The sequence below is a fragment of the Cetorhinus maximus genome, chromosome 14, assembly GCF_964194155.1.
Source record: "Cetorhinus maximus chromosome 14, sCetMax3.hap1.1, whole genome shotgun sequence".
NCBI lineage: Eukaryota > Metazoa > Chordata > Chondrichthyes > Lamniformes > Cetorhinidae > Cetorhinus > Cetorhinus maximus.
This window is the reverse complement of record NC_135892.1, coordinates 14,228,522-14,251,315: the sequence shown is the minus strand read 5'-3', so window position 1 is coordinate 14,251,315 and position 22,794 is coordinate 14,228,522. Positions and strand designations below refer to the sequence as shown.

The 22,794-nt window shown below is 41.7% G+C and overlaps 1 protein-coding gene across 3 annotated transcripts in view; it reads right to left on the bottom strand.

Annotated features, from left to right (window-relative positions):
- The window catches only part of wdpcp (WD repeat containing planar cell polarity effector), a 161,320-nt gene that overhangs the window by 32,269 nt on the left and 106,257 nt on the right, over positions 1 to 22,794 (bottom strand). Inside the window, exon 15 of one of the 3 annotated variants that reach the window (XR_013578649.1) lies at positions 9,056 to 9,081. The exons of the other annotated variants lie outside the window; for them this stretch is intronic. The gene's annotated coding sequence lies outside the window, so the exon portion shown is untranslated. The remainder of the gene's footprint in view (positions 1 to 9,055; positions 9,082 to 22,794) is intronic. 3 annotated transcript variants of the gene reach the window in all.

Here is a 22,794-nt window from a genome sequence, read left to right as displayed (position 1 = left end):
CCTCATCGGACCAGGGGCAATCAAGCTTCACTAGCAACTTCAAATTTTCTCCCCTAATGCTTGCAGAACAAGAGGACCCACAACACCAGGGAGAGATCCAAGACCTGGGATGGAATGCTAGAGATTTTCTGCTGACAGAGGCAGAGTTGGAAGTACTGGAGATGGAAGGGGAGCAGGATGGTTGGTCTATATCTGACACTGACTTTGGATTGGTGGGTGTGGAGAGTTAGGAGGTGATTACCATGGCTGCCTGCTGCACCCATAAATGGTAGTGGCCCTTAACATTATCATTCCAGTAATTGTTTGAGCTTCATTTGCAGTTCGACAACTGTAGAGAATCGTTACCAGCCCCCATGTGTTCCGCCTGACATCTCCTTGGAGGACAACAGTCTGGATGTCTCCGAGGGTGCAGTGTTACATTTGTCCCCTGCACCCAGCACCAGCACAGATACACTCACTTCGGTGGGGAATAGGTCATGTGTCAGCCTGTGGTCACAATCTGCTGAGCACCTCACAGTTGCGCAAACGCAGTTGAGGCCTCTGGCAGTCGGAGGATTGTGGAAGGACAGCTCCCTGCTACACCCCTGGCTGATAAAGTGCCTCTGACGAGGGCCACACTCAACCTGAAGGAGTTGCAGAGGCAAATGGGGGAGAATATGACAGAGCTGCCTGAGGCTTTGAGCAGGCATGCACAGATGATGGAGGAACCCATCCATGACATAGTCTCTGCCATGTCTCAGGTAGGAGAGGTCATTGCTTCTTCCATGGAGAGGGCAGTAACCACCTTGAAGAGGGAGACCCAGGAGAGCACATAGTGAATGCCTGGTACCAGTACCATCCTGAAGACCAACGCTGGTGCCATGAGCTCACTGCAGCAGTGAGCCAGCAAAAGGTTGTTGTTGCCCTAGACACCCCTCCAGATGCACCTTGGTCAACCAGAAGCAGGGCAGTGCCATGCTGCACTGAGGGGCCTGCGGAGATGCAACCTATCACACTTGAGGGTTCTTCTCAAGGCACTCGAAGTTTTGTCGGGAGCTTCCCAATGATCCAAGGGCAGTCACGACACAATGGCAGTGGCCACAGAAGACCCTCCTGCATTGGTACAGGAGAGTCTTATATGCCCTGGCCCATCCAAGCCAAAGGCTGCCAGAGGACACCCACCACAGTCATCAAAGGCTACAGGGCAAAGAAAGCGGTAGCCTGCTCACATCTCATCCGTAGATGTTGGGGATTTACTTCACCGCAACATGTGGAAGCATTTCAAAAAGTTCATTTTCACACAGTAAGGTAGCACTGGTGTTAATATTATTATGTTAAGGAAGATGTGTTAATGTCACATTAAAATGTTTTGGGCTTTATTCAGTGTTTGCTTTTCATACGAGGGCCTCATGATGTTTCTCCTTCAATGATGCATGATATTTAATCTCATATGTTTAAGGGGCACTGGCTGCTTGCTCGCAGATTGAGATGCAGACCTCTGCGAGGAGGAGTGTTGCAAGTTCTTAGATTCAATAATATGTGCCATCCAGGGAAAAGGGCAAGGTTGTATATTTATGTTGCTGAATGGTAACCAGATGGTCGGAAGCAGGTCAGTATGAGGTGGTCCCATGCCTCCTGTTGTTAAGTTCCATGGCACGGACATTGGCAGCAGCCCGCTGTTGTGGATACCCTTCCATGTTACTCTCTACTTCCCCATCCTCCTCATCAGATGAGACTTCTGCTCCTCTTCTTCCTCTGGGCTGATGTCGTCACCCCTCTGCATGGTGATGTTATGCAGTGCACAGTACACAGTGACTATCTTTACTGGGTTATGCTGGAGAGAACTCCCCCAGAACAATCGAGGCAGTGGAAGCGCATCTTCAGCAGACCGATGGGTTGCTCCATGATGTTTTTTGTTGTGCCGCGACTGGCATTGAACCTCGCTTGTGCCTCACTGTGAGGGTTTCTGATGGGCACTATCAGCCATGTGTGAAGAGGGTAGCCCTTGTCACCTGTGATCCAACCCCTTGATTTGTGGCCTTGCCACAAAGTGTAGCATCTGCACATGGCAAATCACACAGGCATCTTGGCTCCTGGCGGGCACCTGTATGATTCACTTCATGTGGTCACAGATTAACTGCACACTGAGGGAATAGAATCCCTTTCTGTTAATAAACATGGCTGGCTGCTCAGATGGTGCCTTGATACAACATGGGTACAGTCTCTACACCCTGAACATGCGGAAAGCCTGCAAAGGCTGCGAATCCCATTGCCCTCTCCACCTGGCTGTCCTCAATCATCTGGAATCTTATGAATTTTCCAGCCCTCTTGTAGTGATTTGTCACCTCCTTCATGCAGAAGTGAGTGGCTGCTTGGTGGATTTCAACAATGTCACCTGTAGATCCCTGGAAAGAACCAGTTGCACAGAAGTCAATAGCTGCAATGCCACTATCATAGCGTGACCACCATAACCCTGTGGACACAGGTTGTCCTGTGTTAAGGCATGTGGTTCTATCATGGTCTCCCTGGTGAGGCGTAGTCTCTTCAGACACTATCTCTCTGACATTTGCAGGTACATCATCCTGGTCCTGTAACTCACGGATGTGCCAGGGGCTTGCATGTGCCTCTGCCTTGCTGCTTGGCCTCCTATCATTGCGCTCGCTCTTGTTGCTGCTGCTGGGCTGCCTGCACTGATTCCTGTGCAACAGGGTGTTCTTATGTAACATTGATCCCCTCCAGCATGAGAGGGTGAAGGAGCACAGGATGAATGATTCCCACTGTGCAAACCCTTCTCCCTTTCTTTCAAGGCAGCCTCCAAAGTGCCCACCCCTTAGGACCTCAGATACGTAATGCCATTTTAATGAATAGTCCATCTATCCCAAGGCTTTAATTTAATTAAAGTGCCCCTTTAATTTTTGGACCCAACGCTTTAGACTTAGTCACTTCCTAACATGATTCAATTTCGCATTCAGTTTGAGGGAGAGAGCATGGGTCTAAGACTAGAGTTTTAAATTTAAATAAAGGCAATTGTAAGGGTATGAACATAGAGCTGGCTAAAGTGAACTGGGAAATTAGGTTAAGAGATAGGCCAGTGGAGATGTAGTGGAAGACATTTAAGGAGACATTTCATTATGCTCAGCAAAGATACATTCCAGTGAGAAAGAAAGACTCTAGGAGAGGGATGCACTACTCGTAGCTAACTAAGGAAGTTAAAGGTAGTATCATACGAATTAGGAGCAGGAGTAGGCCATTTGGCCCCTTAAGCCTGCTCCATCATTCAATAAGATCATGGCTGATCTGATTGTAACCTCAACTCCACATTCCCACCTACCCCAGATAACCTTTCATCCCTTGCTCATCAAGGATTTATCCACCTTTGCCTTAAAAGTATTCAAAGACTGCTCCCACCGCCTTTTAACATAGGATAACATAACATAAGAAATAGGAGCAGGAGCAGGCCACTCGGCCCCTCAAGCCTGCCCCGCCATTCAATAAGATCATGGCTGATCTGCCCAAAGCTTCAGCTCCTCTTTTGTGCCAGCTCCTCATAACCCACAACTCCCCGATATTTCAAAAATCTATCTATCTCCTCTTTAAATACTTTCAGTGATCTAGCCTCCACAAGTCTCTGGGGTAGAGAATTCCAGACATTTACTACCCTCTGAGAGAAGAAATTCCTTCACATCGCCGTTTTAAATGAGTGCCCCCTTATTCTGTAACTATGTACCCCAGTTTGAGATTCCCCCACTAGTGGAAACATTTTCTCAACGTTTACTCTGTCAAGCCCCCTCAGAATCTTGTACATTTCAATAAGATCACCCTTCATTCTTCTAAACTCTAATGAATAAAGGCCTAAGCTGTTTAGCCGTTCTTCTTTGAGGAAGAGAATTCCAAAGACTCACAACCCTCAGAGAAAAAAAGTTTCTCCTCACCTCAGTCTTAAGTGGGTAACCTCTAGTCCTAGATTCTCCCGCAAGAGAATCCTCTCCACATCCAGCCTGTCAAGACACCTCAGGATCTTATATGTTTCAACCAAGTCGCCTCCTACTCTTCTAAACTCCAGCAGATGCAAACTGAGCCTGTCCAACTTTCATCATAAGATAGCCTGCCCATTCCAGGTATTAGTCTAGTAAACCTTCTCTGAACTACTTCCAATGCATTTACATCCTTCCTTAAATAAGGAGATCAATACTGTACACAGTACTCCAGATGTGGTCTCACCAGTGTCCTGTATAACTGAAGCAGAACCTCCCTACTTTAGTATTCAATTCCCCTTGCAATAAATGATAACATTCTATTAACTTTCCTAATTACTTGCTGTATCTGCATACTAGCCTTTTGCAATTTATGTACTAGGACACCCAGATCCCTCTGAATCTCAAAGCTCTGCAATCTCTCATCATTTAGATAATATGCTTCTTTTTTATTCTTCCTGCCAAAATGGGCAATTTTACATATTCCCACATTATATTCCATCTTCCAGATCTTTGCCCACTCACTTAACCTATCTATAATCTCCTTGTAGCCTCCATATGTCCTGTTCACAACTTACTTTCCTACCTAACTGTGTCATCAGCAAATTTAGCAACCATACCTTCATCCAAGTCATTTATATAAATTGTAAAAAGTTGAGGCCTCAGCATTGATCCCTGTGGCACACCACTCGTTATATCTTGCCAACCAGAAAATTACCCATTTGTGCCTACTGTTTCCTGTTAGCTAGCCAATTTTCTATCCATGCCAATATGTTACCCCCTACACCATGAGCTTTTATTTTCTGCAATAACCTTTGATGTGGCACCTTATCAAATGCTTTCTGGAAATCTAAGTACAGCACATCCATCGGTTCCCCTTTATACAGAGGGTAGTGAGTCTTTGGAACTCTCTTCCTGAAAAGGCAGTGGAAGCAGAGCCTTTGAATATTTTTAAGGCAGAGGTGGATAGATTCTTGGTAAGCAAGGGGGTGAAAGGTTATCGGGGGTAGGTGGGATGCAGATTTGAGGTTACTATCAGATCAGCCATGATATTATTAAATGGCGGAACAGGCTCAAGGGGCTGAATGGCCTACTCCTGCTCCTTTTTTGTATTTTCGTAAACAAGCCCCCACCATTATTGGACTATCCCCAACCCCTGACTCCCCCCCCCAACACCACTACCCACACTTCCCCACCACTCACCACCCCCACCCCTGCACCACCTCTCTCACCCACCTCCAGCTACCACCGCATCCTAGACTATCCACACCCCCCTGACTACCCCAACCCCTGACTATCCCCTCCCCCGATTACCTGACTATTCCGCTGCCCCAATTATCCCCCACCACTCCCCTCAGGCCCCTGAGTATCCCTGCCACACCTGACGACCCATTTAAACTTAATGGAATACGGCAGCAAGTGCCTTAAAAATGGGATGTGGCTTGGCTTCCCCAAACTCTCCAGGAGCAGGTACACTCCACATTTCTCAAGAGGCCTGGTTTGGAAGTCTGGGTGAGAAATGTGGAGCTCCAGTGCAGGATAACAGCGGGACAGAGTGGCAATCTGACGGTGATTGCCACTCCATGGAAGATTCAGCCCATTATTTAAATAGGGAGAGATTGCAAAGTTCTCATGTACAGAGGTATCTGGGTGTCCTGGTACATGAATCACAAAAAGTTGGTAAGCAGGTACAGCGAGTGATTAGGAAGGCAAATGGCATGCTCTCATTTATTGCAAAGGGAATGAAGTATAAAAGTAGGGGTGTTTTGCTACAGTTGTACAGGACATTTGTAAGACCACATCTGCAGTACTGTCTCCTTATTTAAGAAAGGATATAATTGGAATATAATACATTGGAAGCAGTGCAAAAAAGGTTCACTCGACTGATTCCTGGGATGAAGGGACTGTCTAATGAGGAAAGGTTAAACAGGTTGGGCCTGTATCCACTGGAGTTCAAAAGAATGAGAAGTGATCTTTCTGAAACATACAAGATCCTGAGGGGACTTGACAGGGCGGATGCTGAAAAGATGTTTCTCCTTGAGGGAGAGACTAGAACTAGGAGACAGAGTTTAAAAATAAGAGGTCTCCCATTTAAGATGGAGATGAGGAGAAATTTTTCTCTGAGGGTCACGAATCTTTGGAACTCTCTTCCGAGGAGAGCAGTGAGGCAGGGTCATTGAGTATTTTTAAGGCAGAAGTAGATAGATTTTTGACTGACAAGGGAGTCAAAGGGTATAGGGGTAGATAGGAAAGTAGAGGCCATAATCAGATCAACCGTGATCTTATCAAAGGGTGGAGGGGGTTCAAGGGGCCAAATGGCCTACTCCTGCTCCTAACTTGTATGTTCATATGTATGTAACTCAGGCTCTGCCCCTTGTGTCAGATCATCAAGATTGAACACAGAAAAACTCTGAAGACAGTGCAGCTCCCTATGACTCACTCTCCTGCAAGTCAAGAGAGCTCTCACATTGAGTCAAATAAGCAACATTTGAGTTGACAGCGTTCAATGGACGGGTTAGTGAGGCACGGGAGACTCATGCCAGTTTCATTTAATTGGGGAGGCTGCATTAAATCCCAATGAATTACATTTAAATTGCATGCAAATGGTCAATTTGGAATATATATGAGGTTCCTGTTGCTAACGGGCGAGTTTCCAACTCACCCTCTCATTGCTGACATAATCGGGTACCATTTTCCCACCACAGGGCTTCTGACATGTGACCTCCTACCCCATTCTCTCAGCCTGACTGGCATCTCCCACAAAGTCTAGCCCAATGAATTACTTAGTGCTCCATAAACTATTAATTTATCTAAAATTGCATTGTCCTTGTTATTTTAAATCCCATTTCTAGTTGAGCGAGAATGCAATTACAAAAGCAAAATGCTGTGGATACTGGAAATCTGAAATTAAAATAGAAAATGCTGGAAATACTCAGCAGGTTGGCAGCACTTATGGAGAGAGAAACAGAATAAATGAGTGGAATCTTGTGCCCCCCGCCCCCAACAAGTTTATTGGTGGGGGGACATTTAATCAGGCAGGAGGGTAACCTGTGGACGTCCTTCCCGCCCTCTGCCAATTGAGGCCATTTAGTGGGCAATTAATGCCCACTTAAGGGCCTCATCCTGTTGCCACTGGTATTAACTCAGCACTGGGCATGGGGGCTCGCCATGCAGGGAGCATGACAAGTTCCGCGGACTCCAGGGTGGGAGGAGGTCCTTTGTGCTTGATCGTGGGTCCCAGCATTGGAGGGCCCACAGAGCCATGCCCCTGCCCTTGCTGCTGACCCCCTACCCTGTGATCCCCCCTTCCTGCCATCACTCACTTGTGCCTAGGTCATTTATTGATCCAAGGCCTCAAGTGGGTGTAGTACCAGCAGAAGCCACTGCCTCTCCATTGGTACTGCTAAGTATAGAAGAGCTGCTGCCCTCTGATTGGCCAGCAGCTCTTGCGAACGGGACTTCTGCCCTTGGGGCCTTGATTCCGGAGAAAGACTCACTGCTGGCCGTTAATTGCATGAGTGGCACAAGATGCGGCAGGCCTTCTCAAAGAGGCGACACAGGGGTCTCGCCGGTGGCTGTGACCCCTGCCGCCTCCAAAAGATTCCACCCAATGTTTCAGGTTGGTGACCTATCGGTAGAGCTGGAAAAAAGTTAGATATGTGACCAGTTTAAAGTAAGCACAGAGGTGGGGAAAGTGGGGAGGGGAGGATAGGGTGTAAGATTAATTGACAAAGGGGTGATGGTGCAAGCAAAAGGGGGTGATAATGCGACAAGTATAGAAACAAGTGATGTGTCTATAAGTGTAAATGGGAAAGCAGAAATACTACCAACAGCTGTCATCCAAAATTAACAGGCAGAATATATCTTTTTAATGGAAGAGATAGAGGCACAATTTTTATCCATGGAGCACTCCCACAGCTTTGTCTCCTCCTTTTAATAACTAAGAATATTAAGTTCTATCCTTAGGAAACCCGATAGATATCAGGTCAAAATTGGTTAATTGGAAACTACCGTATACCAACAGTTCAGCAATAACTTGCACTGTCTACTCACACTATTAAGGATAATAAATTCAAAAATTATGCTAATTAGATCTACTTTGAATGCGCAGTTAGGTGAATACAAAATAGATAGATTCTAATAACTCAAGTTCAGTGGATGCCACTTAGGCATTCATATGACACAGACACTGAAAATTTCTATGGTTAAACATTGAGGTAGAAAGTAAGCACACAGCAGAAATCAAGTCTGTCCTCTGTGAAGTACTAACCATCATTTATATTTACATTTTTGGCAACTGGATTTCTACATTGCCTCAGAAGAATTGAAAATCTCTTCTCCCAACACACTTTCAGATCCAGATGAGTAAGCAAGCTTGCTGGGGTTTTTTTGTAAAAGCCTACCAAGTTGGCTCAGTCACAAATATTGACAGGATGAATATATACAAATCTTAAAGTTAATCTGTAGTTAAATCCTTCCTTGAATGAATCATGAGACTGGAATTCAAACACTGATCTTCAATTGGAAGTCTTTTACCATTCTTATCAATCCTTAAATTCTTATTCCAATCGCAAAAACTCACTTTTTGTGGGCATCTGCGAAATGATGTACTTTTAATTTCAGAACATAAAACCCAGGAAGGAAAGTGTAACTTTTTTTGTATAAAATTCTAATATATCAAAAGCATATAAACTTAATTGGCACATAGTAATATGTGGATATACTGCATAACCAGAGGGATATTACAAATTAGCCAATGGGATGGGTTGTGTATTTAAAGAGCATTCTAGGAAATGTCTTTCTGCTGATCATTTGATCTATTTTCCTATTTTGCTGGGGAAGAGCCACTTACCTATTCAGTTGGGCAGCTAAATGATCTCCTAATAGCATTTAAACTAAAAGTAACCAACTATGACACAGTAAATAGTCTTGTTGAATGTCTATACGAGTGTTGGGCTAAACAAAATGCATTTCCTTGCTTTAAGCTCAGCAAAACAATGTTATTTGGACAAATGGCTGAGGATTGGACTCACTCAGTACAGGACACAAGTATTTTAAGAGAATTTGTATATGCAAAAAATGAAATCCAGGGCAGCACTTACCCAAGTTAATTCCATCTCAACTGGCACTATAAAAATCAGAAAATTAGGATTGGGTTAGCAATGTCATCTGATTGCTATTTCTGCCAAGTTGGTATTAACTGTTCACTAGCATGAAAATAGATTTTCCTTTGTGATGATCATCCGATCATCACTATTAAGTACAAATTGTGGGGGGGAAATAGAAACAAAGTACATGAAGTGAAATCCAATTGGAAAATCGGAACCTTTTTTTAAACAAACAGAATAAATAAAGTAATGCATCTTGAAGGGCTGCTGCCATATTGCAATAACATCTTGTATTTAAAGCGTTAAACACAAAATTGAAAAGCTTAAGCCTTTTTTCCCTCCAATTTCCATATGTGCCTCTACCTTTCACTGAAAAGTAGTTAACACTTTTACAAATACTTGTAAACATGTCAGACAAAGTAACAGTTCAATACACATCAAAAGGATTTTACGAATCGGGTCTGCTTAGATTAAATAGTCTCAGAATCGTGTACTATAACCCAGGGCGAAAACACTTTCTCCAGAGTCCCTTGTATTTCAGACATTTGTCATTTGACTCTACAGCATCCTAATTCCAGAAAGCTGACTGGCACCCTTGCTGTTCTATTCTTAGAGGGCCCTCACTCTGCCAAAAAGCCTGTCCATCTTACAACTAACAGATTCAAAGGGTTTTCCAGCGCAACAGTGATTGATGACAAATACTCAAATATTGTTTGGTTTCTGGCAAATACCACTTCTGGCTGTCATATTAAATGACCTTCTATTCTGGGGGACCTTTTTAAAAAAACTTGGGAGAATGTGCATTGCTTTTAAAAAGAGTGCAAGTAACTCTACTTCCAACTCCTTTTGGTGGAAAAATGGTGAAATAAATTCAATGATGGCAACGCTCAACCTTGTTAAAAGTTACTAAGTTTTGAAGTCTACAAAGTCTTTGAATGAACCATTGGAATTACATTTATGAAGACTTGGATCTTTCTGGAGCAGTCTAGAAATCCTGCCATTTGCTAAACTTCCGAAAGTAAAACCTTAATCTCTGATACAATATTGAACAGCAATGTAAATAATTCTCACAAAATATGCAGAGACAAAATATTGTAACATTTGTAAAATATATATGACAAAAATGAACAGCTGGAAATGCAAATGCACAAAATATCAGATCATGTACAATTTATGATCATGAACTCTCTCCAGCTTGTTTAATCTGAGGGAATGAATAACCACATGTAAAACTTTCATGAAGTCTTGCTTGAGGCTTATTAGTTCTGCACTCTTATCCTTGTGTTCTACTTTCACAACATAAGTTAAATAACATGTTTACATGCATATTATCAATGCCTTTCAGCATTTTTACATCTGTGAACGTGACCTTCTCAATCTTCTATTAAGAAAACAGGGTTTAATGAATTGTGTGCCTTTTCTCATAAATTAAGAGGCTCCCATGTGCTAGTATTGTTGCTGTCACTCTTTTCAACTCTTCCAAACATCCAACCAGGTGAGCAAATTCTTTTTTTCACAAATGTAGTAGTGCTTATTAAATAGTCTTCAGCACCACTATTAAAGATGGTTTGATTCTAAATAGCTGGCTCAAATGAAATGGGTTAATCAAAAGCACAGTGATTAGGACCAATTTTAACTTCAGGTGGATAATGGGAGGGTGATGAGGCAGAGTACATCCATTTCATGACCTTTATTGACAGAGTGAGGCCCCAGCCTTTTGGAGGCCTGGGCTTCACTTATATGACAATGTAAGCTACGCTCTTATGAGCTTCAATCAAACCCTTTATTCTGCTGGAATGAATTAAAATCAGCCCTAATTCAATATCAGAACTGCCATTACTGAGTTTAAAGAATGGCTATACTTCGAAGTATCACCAAGCAGTCGGGTAAACAAATAGTACAGTACGTTCTAAAAGCAGAGCACTGCATTAACAGGTATCTCACCATACACTAAGTGGAGTAGTGGGCAGTTCAGGCATACAGAGGGTTTAGGATGCTCACAACTTTCAGAATTTATTACTCTGGGCAATAGATACACTGCAAAAGTGTTAGCTATTCTGCATTATCAAATCAAGCAGCCAGATGGTCTGCAATGAGACCATGGCATCTGCCTTCTGCTCTAAGAAGCCTTGCCGGGGCAATCTATCACATTCACTGCACTGGTAGTGGAAGGGAAAGTCATTACTGCCCACAACTTTTATGCCACTCTCTTCTGGGCACCCACAAGGGTTGGGGATAATGGCTCATCAAAACCCGGTGTCAAATAAGCAGGATGACAGTTCAAGCCTGTGAAAGGGTTGCGAAAGGTAGATAGTGTAGCAATGGAATTGACCCCATGTCTGTGAATATTGTTGGCAAAATGTAGATGAGTAGATGAAGAGTTGGAGGGAGCCATGAATAAATACACACTGACTCCTATGCTGGTAGGGTAGGGTGGGAAGGATAGAGATATTCTGGCTATTATTGAATAGCTATGAATTAAAACATGCAGTCACACCTAGTTGGGAACAGTGAAAAGATACTGGAGGAGGATGGTATCAATGATTGTGGAGAAGTCAAGGAAGAATAATGCACTCTGGTCAGTAATAAAGATTGTTTCAGTTAGGGTTGTTTCAGTTTGCTTTAGAGCAAAATGTTAGAGTAAATAAAGGTACCAGAAGCAGTGGGGTAAGGGGGCCATTTTTCCTACCACCATTGACAATGGAGTCCTGCTTTCTGATGTCGAGTTGAGTTTTGTAAGAGGCTGGAAAACAGACAAGTCTAAAATCTCACTGAAGAAGCAGAAGCCTCAGACATTGCAGTGAGCCATATTGTAATGGACACAAAATGGCTGCCTTGTTTCTTACCATTGCTGCAGCACTGGATCTCCTTTTCTTCAGGAACCTACCAGCAATATGCAAAGAGGAAAATTGGACTGGTTCTTGGAGGAGTTACATTCAGTGCTAGTTTGGTACTAAATTCATCACAAGGAAAAATCTAGGCCTCTGTGTGTCAGCACATTTTATGTATTCAAAAACTAATCTGATATGCTGAAGCAGTATGATTTTCCACTAGATGCAAAATTAACATTTAAATATTTTTTGCACATGTTTGTGTATTGCCCTGAGCTTGGAAGAGGAACACTTATAAGCAAATGCAAAGTGTCTTTTGAAGCATGCCAATGAAAAATCACTGGTATAATTTGAAAGCCACATCCCAAGTATAGTGAAGACAGGTGGTCTCATATTCCTTGTGTTTTATGGTAAATATGGTTTAGCTCCAGCTAAAAGTGCTAAGTCATGTTCAAAAAGTGTCAGGATAATCCTAATGTGGAATCTTATTCATATTAGCAGAAAGCAGATTCCATCATAGCAATATACATTATCCAACTGGGAATGGGACCGTATCCAGGAGTATAGGCATTTGTACACAGAACATCTTTGTGACCAACTATGTAGTTCCAAGTCCACTGCAGCTGCAGCTCACACTATACAGGTACCATTCGCAAAGAATATCAGCAGCATAACTAGGGTAACCGCAATCTCAGCTAGAATTGGTACTTGGTCTTCACTGTGATAGTGAGTTGTTAGTCCTTACGCACAGCAAAGGCAAGGGCTCCTTGCTGAACTGTAGAAGGGAAAACTGGCAGGAGCTGTAGCTCAGGTTACATTTGAACATCTCCTAAGTAGCATAAGCTCCTACATCCATTGTTCATGATTTGTGAATTGGAAGACTAGAAAGCAAGTTATAAAAGATCTTGAGCAGGACAATAATAAAATCAATAACATCTGCTTGTACAAGGAAAGCTTGTATGCAAATAATAAGAAATAAGCAATAAGAGCAGCCTGTCTACAGTGTCCAGCTTCAAAGAACAGTGAAGAAAAATATCAGTAAAAGCTCACCATTATTATTTCTTGGCAGCTAGGTAATTTCTTGCTGAATACAAACATTTTCTTATTGCAATTATATAACATTCATTCCAGTCTGACTGGTAACTAGATTATAATGCTTGTCAAAAATACTTTATTATGACAGTTATTATTGAGATAGGGGAGCCTCTGAGGCGATGGCCAGAAACAAAAATTATCCTATCATCTTAAAGGTAAAAGGCAGCGTAGGTACATGCGGAGCCACCTGTATCCCTCAAGGCTTCCTTGTAGATAGACTCTTCAAAGATTTGAAAACTAGAACACTTCAAACAGATCTCAGTCAACATAGCAATAAGACATATATGCAAGGTACAAGTCTGTGCAATGTTGGGAAATGGCCCATATGTATTATAGACAAATACAGTCACATATGATATTGGCCAATTTTTTGATGATTACTATATTTTAAATGACAACACAGCACTAATATTGCACAATTTCCAGCCTGAATCAAGAGAAAGTTCTATCAAGTGTGTACTTGTGACTCTTAAATGTTTGCCTTCCAAAAATGTTTCCGATTAATGTCTCCTCTTTAGGTTTTAGCATCTACACTAGGCCTCAGACTGAGACAGCAGGAAACCGGTCTCCATAGACCGACAGAAAACCGTCTGTGTCCAATTGAGGTGGAAACTGGTCTCCGCAGACCAAAAGAGCAAATGGTCTTCATTCAACCCTTGCTAATTGATCACTGGGAGAGGCAGAAGAGCCAGGGAGACTCACCTTCTTGGGGTTTCCCCTTGCTGACTGTGGGAAAGCATTTTATTTCTACCCAAAGGCACAACAACATTTAGAACATGTGGAAATAGACTGTATTCTACCATTCCAAGGTACAGTTATACTAACATGTTAAAGAAACTCAACTAATGAAAGGGTTACCATATCAGTTCTTGAAGACAATTTGGTTTCTTCAAATTTATCTTTAAATTTTAAAGGCCAAATGTTGCTGGAATTTCTAACATTCAAGCAAGATATTCTTGACACTTCTCAAAATTTTAATGAATCACTGTCATCACAGCACAACATATCTGAAATAAGGTGAAGACAATGTATAGAGTTTCTTTACTTTGCATGTGAATTAACAAGCAGAATAAGGAAGAGAATGTTTGGAGACTGTAACCCTGATAGTGAAGGAAGGTTTTTGTGCTAATTGTAGCATAGAAAGTTTAGTGGCACAGACAATAGCAGCTTGAGGCAGGAAAGCTTAATGTTTACTTTCTTCATGTATACCTGTCTCACTGGTTATTAGGAAAAATAGAAAAGTATGAACTTGAGTTCAAGTCCTGAAAATTAACAGGAAATACCTAGAGGCAAAAAGATAAAAGAGAAGATGCATTACAAACATGACTTAAATGTAAAGCATGAAAACATGATTGATAGATCAGGATTCCCATTTCAGGGCGTTCCTAAGGGGACAGTAGACAGCATACTCTCTAGTACAGAACTTAGTTACTGTCCTTCAGTTTCTGGAGTCTTTTTGTTGCAGAAACAGACACTTTAACAGAATGGAAGCTTTATTGCTTGTAGGCATTTAGTTGCTTAGCGTGCCAATAGTGTAGCAATCTAAGGATGCCCATTTAATTAAAACAGCTTTAAGTGCATTGCCTTTATCAGTTAATGAGAGCTTACTGTAGTAAATGGGTATGTTTAGCTACAAAAATCTAAAAGATGTAAAGTACCTTTTGACATACTGTACAATCAGATATGAGCCAAAAGGCAACTTAAGAAAGACAATCAGCATACTAAACACTTTGACTAAGATGATAAAGGCTGTACAAGTGCTAAGCAGGTTGAGAACTTCATCACAAGAAAGGGAAAATAAATCAGAGACATTGTGCAAGTGAGTGACAGAACTCTCAATAGTGGTTAGTCCCAGAGTGGAATTCTAGGAGGGTCTACAAGCAGGTTCAAGCCTTCCTGGCCATAGATGTTGCATGATAAAAGTAGTTTAGAAAGGATAGGAAAGAAACATTGAGTGTCAGGTTCAGCTCAAGAGAGAGAGATTGATTATATAAGGTAGAATAATCCTCATTCTTTAATGGAGATTTCTCTGTGGATACCAAGAGCTTAGTCAACACACCAAATTGGAGCACCAAGGCCAAGGGCAGCAGATAGATGGGAACACCACCACTTGGAAGTTCCCCTCCAAGTCACTCACCATCCTGACTTGGAAATATATCGTCGTTCCTTCACTGTCGCTGGGTCAAAATACTAGAACTTTTTTCCTAACAGCACTGTGGATGTACTTACACTACATGGACTGCATTGGTCAAGAAGGCAGCTCACCACCACCTTCTCAAGCACAATCAGGGATGAGCAATAATTGCTGGCCTAGACAGCAATGCCCACATCCCATGAAAGAATATAAAAAAAGAATCAGTGTTTGTCATTATTGCTCCTTTAAAACTGACAACAGCTTCAGGAGTCCGCACATGCATGATAGATACACAAATCCAGAAACCTCTCCACAGGATACACTGTTCAGATCCTTATAAGTAATCAATTAGAAATCTGTGAACTGACGAGAACTTCCACTCCTAAGCTTAGTCTATCTGTAAAATCCCTTGAAAAGTTGCACCTTGTTGAATGAGGTGTAACCAGGTTTTAATGGTGTACCAAGTTCATAATTGCTGTTAAACACTCTCAATGGCTCTGAAAAAAGTATTTTTATATTTGCTGAATGTCAAATTTTTCCATTATGTTAAGAAATTCCACACATTTTAGTTTTGTTTAAGTTTATGATATTTTATCTTACACCTTAATCCCATGTAAATATCCCATTTATTTTGCTATCTTTAATTTAAAATTAGAATAGAAGTGAATGGATTCATGAATTTTTATTTCCTAGTTTGCTGCCTGTGAGAATACTTCAATGTGATTGGCTGCTTAGCCCTCTTGATGAAATCACTACTGCTTTATACCTGGGGATCCCCTTGTCTTGGCCTCTGTGAACTCGAGGTCATCCAAATCTCTGCTGCCTGTGTCTTAATTCGTAGCAAGTCCGGTTCCCCCATCACCCCTGTGCTCCACCTACGCTGGCTTCCAGTCGAGTAACATCTTGATTTCAAAATTCTCACCCTTATTTTCAATCTTTCCAGGGCCTTGCCCCTCCCTATCTTTGTAATCTCCTCCAAGCCCAAACCCTCGAATATCTGTGCTCCTCTAATTCTGGCCTCTTGTGCATTCCCTATCATAACTGTTCCACCATTAGTGAGCTGTACTTTCAGTTGTCTAGGCCCCAAGCTCTGGAATTCCAATCCACACCTTTCAACCTCACTTCCCTCCTTTAAGACACTTCTTAAAACCCTCCTCTTTGACTAAGCTTTTGGTCATATGACCTAATATCTCCTTATGTGGCTCAGTTTCATACTTTGTTTTATAATGCTCCTGTGAAGCACCTTGGGAAGTTTCATTACGTTAATCGCGCTAAATAAATATAAATGTTGTTGTTGGCACCAGCTAAAAAATTGATATTGGGAAAGGGGAACAGCATGTCACATTCTGAAGAAGAGTCATACAGACTCAAAACTTTAACTCTGTTTCTCTCACCACAGATGCTGCCAGACCTGCTGAGTTTTTCCAGCATTTTCTGTTTTTATTATCACGTCACCGAGGTTGCTAGATCTTTATTGTCAACCTGCTTTGAAATCAGTGGTGAGAATCGTTGCTTTGCTGCTGACTATAAAATCTAGCCCCATGTTTTGGGATTTTGTCAACTGTCACATCTAGCAGGAATTTAGCTTATGGCTGTGTGGCAAATCTATTCTGTTGACTATATCCTAAAGTTTATATTAGGGCACCCTTTCTTAGCATCTCTTTGTGAGTCTTAGCAAGTCATTAAGTGCAGTAGTACATTTTACATGTTTAAATGTTGCATTGTTTTTCCATTCTTGTGTATACAATCTGTAATTGTATATGGGCACCTGCTCTGGCCAGACTATATGAATTTTCAGGTGACAATTTAATGGGCCTTTTCAGTTCTAAAAAGGAACAATTTCCATGTATTTTAAATGCTAGATTCAACATTTTCACAGGCTTTTAGCACCTGATTTCCATGTGTATCAGTCCAACTGATATGAAATCTATGCCAAAGCTACAAGTATTCTAAAGTGGATTTTCTACAATTTAACTGGACAAACTGCAGCTAACTTTTTCCGGGAAACAATCAGTTCTGCAATTGATTACACCATCAAACTTTGCACATCGAGAGCCTCATAAATCTTAGGTGCAACACTGAAAAATTCAAACACGCAACCTGCAGAAACAAGTATAGATGGATGAACAAGAGAATATTTCAAACTGTAGCAATAGGTGCGTTTAGCAACAAAAGTATGAATACTTTTGATTAAAACAATAAAAGGTCTTATTGTAACAAAGCAATTTCAGAAAGCAATTTAAATAGAAAAGAACAGAAATAAGGAATGTATGTTGTGAGGGAGAAATTGCTGTGCAATATCGTGAAAGTAGTCTTTGGGTTGTTCCAATACAGATTCTGAAAATAAATTACAATAAGGCATGCCCAGCTATATTAAATTAATTATTCTCTTAAAGTTCAGGTCTCTCATCTTGTTCAATGTTTTTGGAATTCAGACAAGGTAGAGGTAATAAAAAAGATACTATGTATAATGCGCTTTTCTGTTTAAAAAAAAACACATCTTTTATATGCTTGGGCTGAAATCAAAGCAAAGTTCCAGTGTTGACCCAATTCCACTGTAACACCCAATCTCCTGGGATTAGCTACCCACCGCCATAATGCTGGGAGAGCTGGAATGGAATACTGAAAGGATTTTATCTTTTCAGAATATCTCAGCTCTGAATGGTTATAGCAAAGCTAAAAATAAATAATTTCCACAAAACTTTGCAATTCACTGCACTCACCTTCTAAATGTGTGAACATTTGGCTTCCCTGACACATTATTTACAATTCAGTCATGTCATAACTCGGAGGACATCCTACCAAATAGAATAGCTTGTACTGTTTGCCAGGTTACATTCCTGCACACATTACTTTTTGACAAAATCCTTAGACAAAGCCTGATTGTAACACATGCTCATAATCTAACACATTAATTTGAGCATAGTTGCTGATTTGTGAGCCATGGAAGACTTAGAAAAGGAGCGGTAAGTAATAGCAGGTGCATGCATCTCCATGTCCTGACAATTTGGTGAGACAATTAAAAAAAACTGCTGGAAGATAAGAAGAAGAAAGAATACAAGTTTACAGAAAGCTTTACAATGCACTGGACACAACACACAATTTGGCTGCCACTCCACATCACAAGAAAAACTGTACACGTTAGGAAAAAGCAGCAAGATTGCTCATAAGGGTAAATGGGATAAGCTAGGAGGTGCATGAATTCACCCGATTAATCATTGAGCATACCTGAGGTTTCAAGGATCATGGTAGTGCTCTGAATGCTGTACAACTTTGTCCAACAAAGTAGCATTAGCATTGAGGCTTTGGCAGATCAAAAGGAGCAGGAGAAACTTAATGAGGGCATGGAACAGAATCCAAGGCTGGCTGCAAAGCCAATTGTCAAGTGGTTATATAGGAAACTACTTAACTTGAAAATATAGCCACTATATTAGAAGTTCTTTCTATATTTTCCCATGGCATCTACAAATGTGCCTTAATTTACAGTGCCTTAAATCCTCCAGGCAAAGCACAAATATCACATTACTACTTGATTAAACATGCAGACAAACCTGTGCAGGAGCACTTTCTGCAAACACAATAGTACAGCATATCTTTAATCACAAACCATGTCACGTGCAACTGCTTAGTATTTGCTTTACTGCTTCCCCTTGATAACAGGGTGTTATATATGTGCTCTTACACCTAGTCTTATGCTTTGTCTCGGTGCTACTTGAGTGGGAAGATATATACATGAGAGTCTCTCAGGATTGAGGTAGCCCTGGTCTCCCCTGACTGCAAAGATCGGCCTCCTCGAATGCAAAGATCCGCTGACCCTGCATGTTTTCTAACATGCATATGACCTTTGAAGTCCTGCAACAACACAATGATTTCTTGTCTCACAATGATTGACCTCCCAATCCTTGATGTTTGCCATACCAGAGAACATGTTAACACACGGATACTGGATATATGGACAGTGATATACAGAGGCACTCTCGTATGGCACCACTTCTGGCCATGCTTAAACATGATCAGAAAATTTAGACAACACAGTTGTGAACACAAACATTTTTTAAAAAATGGGCTAATGTTCATGCTGAAAAATCGCTAGAATTTAAAAAGGGATTATTTCCCATTCTCAAGATATAGCAGCTGCATAAAAGTCTTTCCAGGTTTTCTTTTTCCTTGTATCTTTTAAAAATGTATTTTTATATTTTACATTTCATTTCAATTTCACATTTAGGAGCTGATCTCCCACTGCCATCTTGCAGCAATGCGAGTGCACTGCAAACTCTCAGTCCGAGAGATTGGTTTTAAGAAGCATCTTAAAGGAGAACAGAGAGGCAAAGAGGCGTAGGGAGGGTTTTATGGAGCTTAGGGCCAACACAGCTGAAGTCACGGTCAACAATGGTGGAGTGATGAAAATCAGGAATTCTCAAGAAGCCAGAATTGGAGGAGTGCAGAGATCTCAGAGGGTTGTAGTATTGGAGGAGATTACAGGATAAGGCAGAGCAAAGCAAGGAGGAATTTGAAAAAAAAAATGAGAATTTTAAAATTGAGCCATTGGTTAACCAGGAGCCAACGCTGGTCAGTGAACACAAGGGTGATGGATAAAGATGGCAGTGATGTTAAAAAGATGGATTAACTGGAAGGTTCAGAGAAAACATGAGTGGGTATGTAGAATAATAATGCCGAATTAGGAGGGTGATGCCTGTTTGACTGTACTGCTGGGTAGATTTTGATTTCTTGTACAGAAACACTTTTTAGTGACACAGGAAAGGCCCAGGCAAACAACTTTAACAACCAGGGCAGGGCTGTGACTCCTTTTATCTGAGTCTAAGTAGTCATATTGGGAAAAGTTGCAGTTGGGGATGGAGGAGGTGGCAATGTGGAATAGTACTGAACCCAGCCTTTGTCACTAAGGCCTGGATTTTCGCAATAGCCTCTCCATCATTGCGAAAATGGCAGAACAGGCCCAAATCTGGAAGCCCTGCCTCCAAACATGGCACCTATCATTTTCGTGGGGGCAGGGACTGGTTGGGATTATCGCTTGCATATTTTGCGGAGGCAGCTGCCCATAGAAATCAGCAGCTGCCTCTACTCATGTGTGATTTTGGTGTGAGAGGTGTCTAAAACACGACGTGCACAGATTAGACCTGGGAGGAGCAGGTCTGAACTTTGTGGATTCGTTTGGATAGCTAGGATACCCTTTTGGAGAGGTGAGGTAATCCCTTTCGATATGTCCTGGGACACCTTTGGGGGAGGTTAGGTGCCCATTGGGATTGCTAAAATTAGGCATGAATGTGTGTAAAAAGTACATAAACTCATTGAAACTGTGAAGCTCATTGGAACTGTCAAAAACAACTATCAATAGTGTCAAGGTGAACTGTCAAAAGGAGCTGTTAAGATGTCAAGGCATTTAAAACTGCTGCTCCTTAACTCTTTGAAAAAACTTTCTGGAGTGTTAAATAAAATGATTGCTTGCTATTTCACTCTGTGTGTTGAACTAAACCTTAGGGCTATCATTACTGGGTTGGTGCTGCATGACTGATTTCACAACCTTCCATTTCACAGTTTGATTAACAGCTCCAAATGGTTATAGAAACATAGGAAATAGGAGCAGGAGTAGGTCATTCGGCCCTTCAAGCCTGCTTCACCATTCAATATGATCATGGCTGATCCTCTATCTCTATGCCATACTCCTGCAATCTCCCAACACCCCTTGACATCTTTAGAGTCCAGAAATCAAGCTATTTCCTTCTTAAATATAATCAGTGCAATTGGCGTCCGCAGCCCTCTGTGGTAGAGAATTCCATAGGTTCACCACCCTCTGAGTGAAGAAGTTTCTCCTCATCTCAGTCGTAAATGGCCTACACTGTATCCTGAGATTGTGACCCCTTGCTCTAGACCCCACCAGACAGAAGAACTATCATCCCTGCATCCAGTCTGTCCATCCCTGTCACTTCTCTTTGAAGTGGCACTATAGTTCTAATGCTTGTTTTTATGAGGGATTATGCAATTGAATAAAATTTGTTGTTATAAGGGATAATGTAATTGAAGGAATGTAAATGTAGTAAAGTGTTTTATGAATGAGTGTTTTTTTAAATAAAGTCTGCAATAGGCACTTGGAACTTTATCTTACTTAATGTCAGCATACGTCCTGAAGTCTGCCCATGGTTGATACTGGGTGAGTTGGCATGGTAGGTGCAAGGGCAAAGGGTGACAGAGGGGGTCATGGGATGGCATAAGTTAGCGCTAAGTTTGCAGAGGGGCTATAAAGGGCCATGGGGAGTGGGGGCATGGTTGGCATGGAGGGTATGAAGGCACAAGGTGGACAGAGGGGCATAAGTTGGCATGGATGGTATGAGGGACCATGGGTAGCAGGTCAGGGCATGCACTGGCATGAATGGGGCATGGGGAATGCATGGGGGTTGAGCGCTGTCTTATGTTTTTCTTTTTTTAAAGACTTTGAAACAATGCCAGTCCACTGAGGCAGGCCTTCTGCCCAGTCTGCCTCTGCACCCGGCAGCCTCTGCACTCATTCCAGGGTTGCCTGGCCCAACTCCCAGGAACCCCAGAACAAAAATCCGATCTTCTAGGCCACTTTCTCCTGGGTCAGCATTGTGGAACTGGGAAATGTCCTGACTCTGACCAGGAGCAAAATTCGAGGCCCAAGTGTAAAGGACTAACAGCATTCAATAAGGTCTACTGAAGTTAAAAAAAAATTTCTATTACTTAAAAAGTCATAAGGAAAGAAGAAAAAGGAGCAGGTAAGCCACTCAGACCTTCAATCTGCTTTGTTATTCAATAAGATCATGACTAATCTTCTCCCTCAACTTCACCCTCCCTCACTATCCCCACATCCCACAATTCTCTTCATATTCAAAATTCTATCAATCTCTATTTAGAATATACTCAAAGACTGAGCATCCACAACCCTCTGGGGTAGAGAATTCCAAAGGTTCATTGAGATGAGAAATTTCTTCACTTGGAGGTCTGTCATAAATGGCAGATTCCTTATCCTGAGATTATGAGTCCCAGTTCTAGGTTCTCCAGCCAAGGGGAAACATCTTCTCAGCATCTACCTTGTCATGTCATGTCAAAATTTTATATTTCAATGAGGCCTCTCATTCTTCTAAACTCCATGAATAAAGGCCTACACTACCCAATCTCTCCTCATTGGACAGAAATAAGAACCTTCCTTTTCTGTTTCTTAAGACAGATGGTGCCTAACCACCAGTTCAGTGAGTGCTAGAATCAGGTTTTTAATGGGGCAATTTGCCATACTCTCCAGTAGAAGAAAATATAGCTTTCTCTGGTCATTTCATCCCCAGGGTGGCATCAAGGGTGAGGAGCAGCCCTCTAAGGACTGCTCCTCACCAATTATGATGCAAGATCAGCTCATTGGAACATAGGTGGTGTTCAAACAAAAGGGATCTCAGCAGTGATGTGCTGAGATCACATTATGGACTCCACAGTGTCAAAGACATCAGGGAAAACTTATCAATATAAATAAACTGTTGTGTTCTTAGCCAGTGTTGATTTTTAAAAAAATATTGCTTGTGATTTTGTATTGCCATCCAAGGTGATCTGATCTGTGCTAATTTTACTGGTACTTTTATATTGTACAAGCGCTACAATCCTGGTGTTGGGTCCTGAACTGTGGGTCTTGTGCAACTCATGGTAAATCA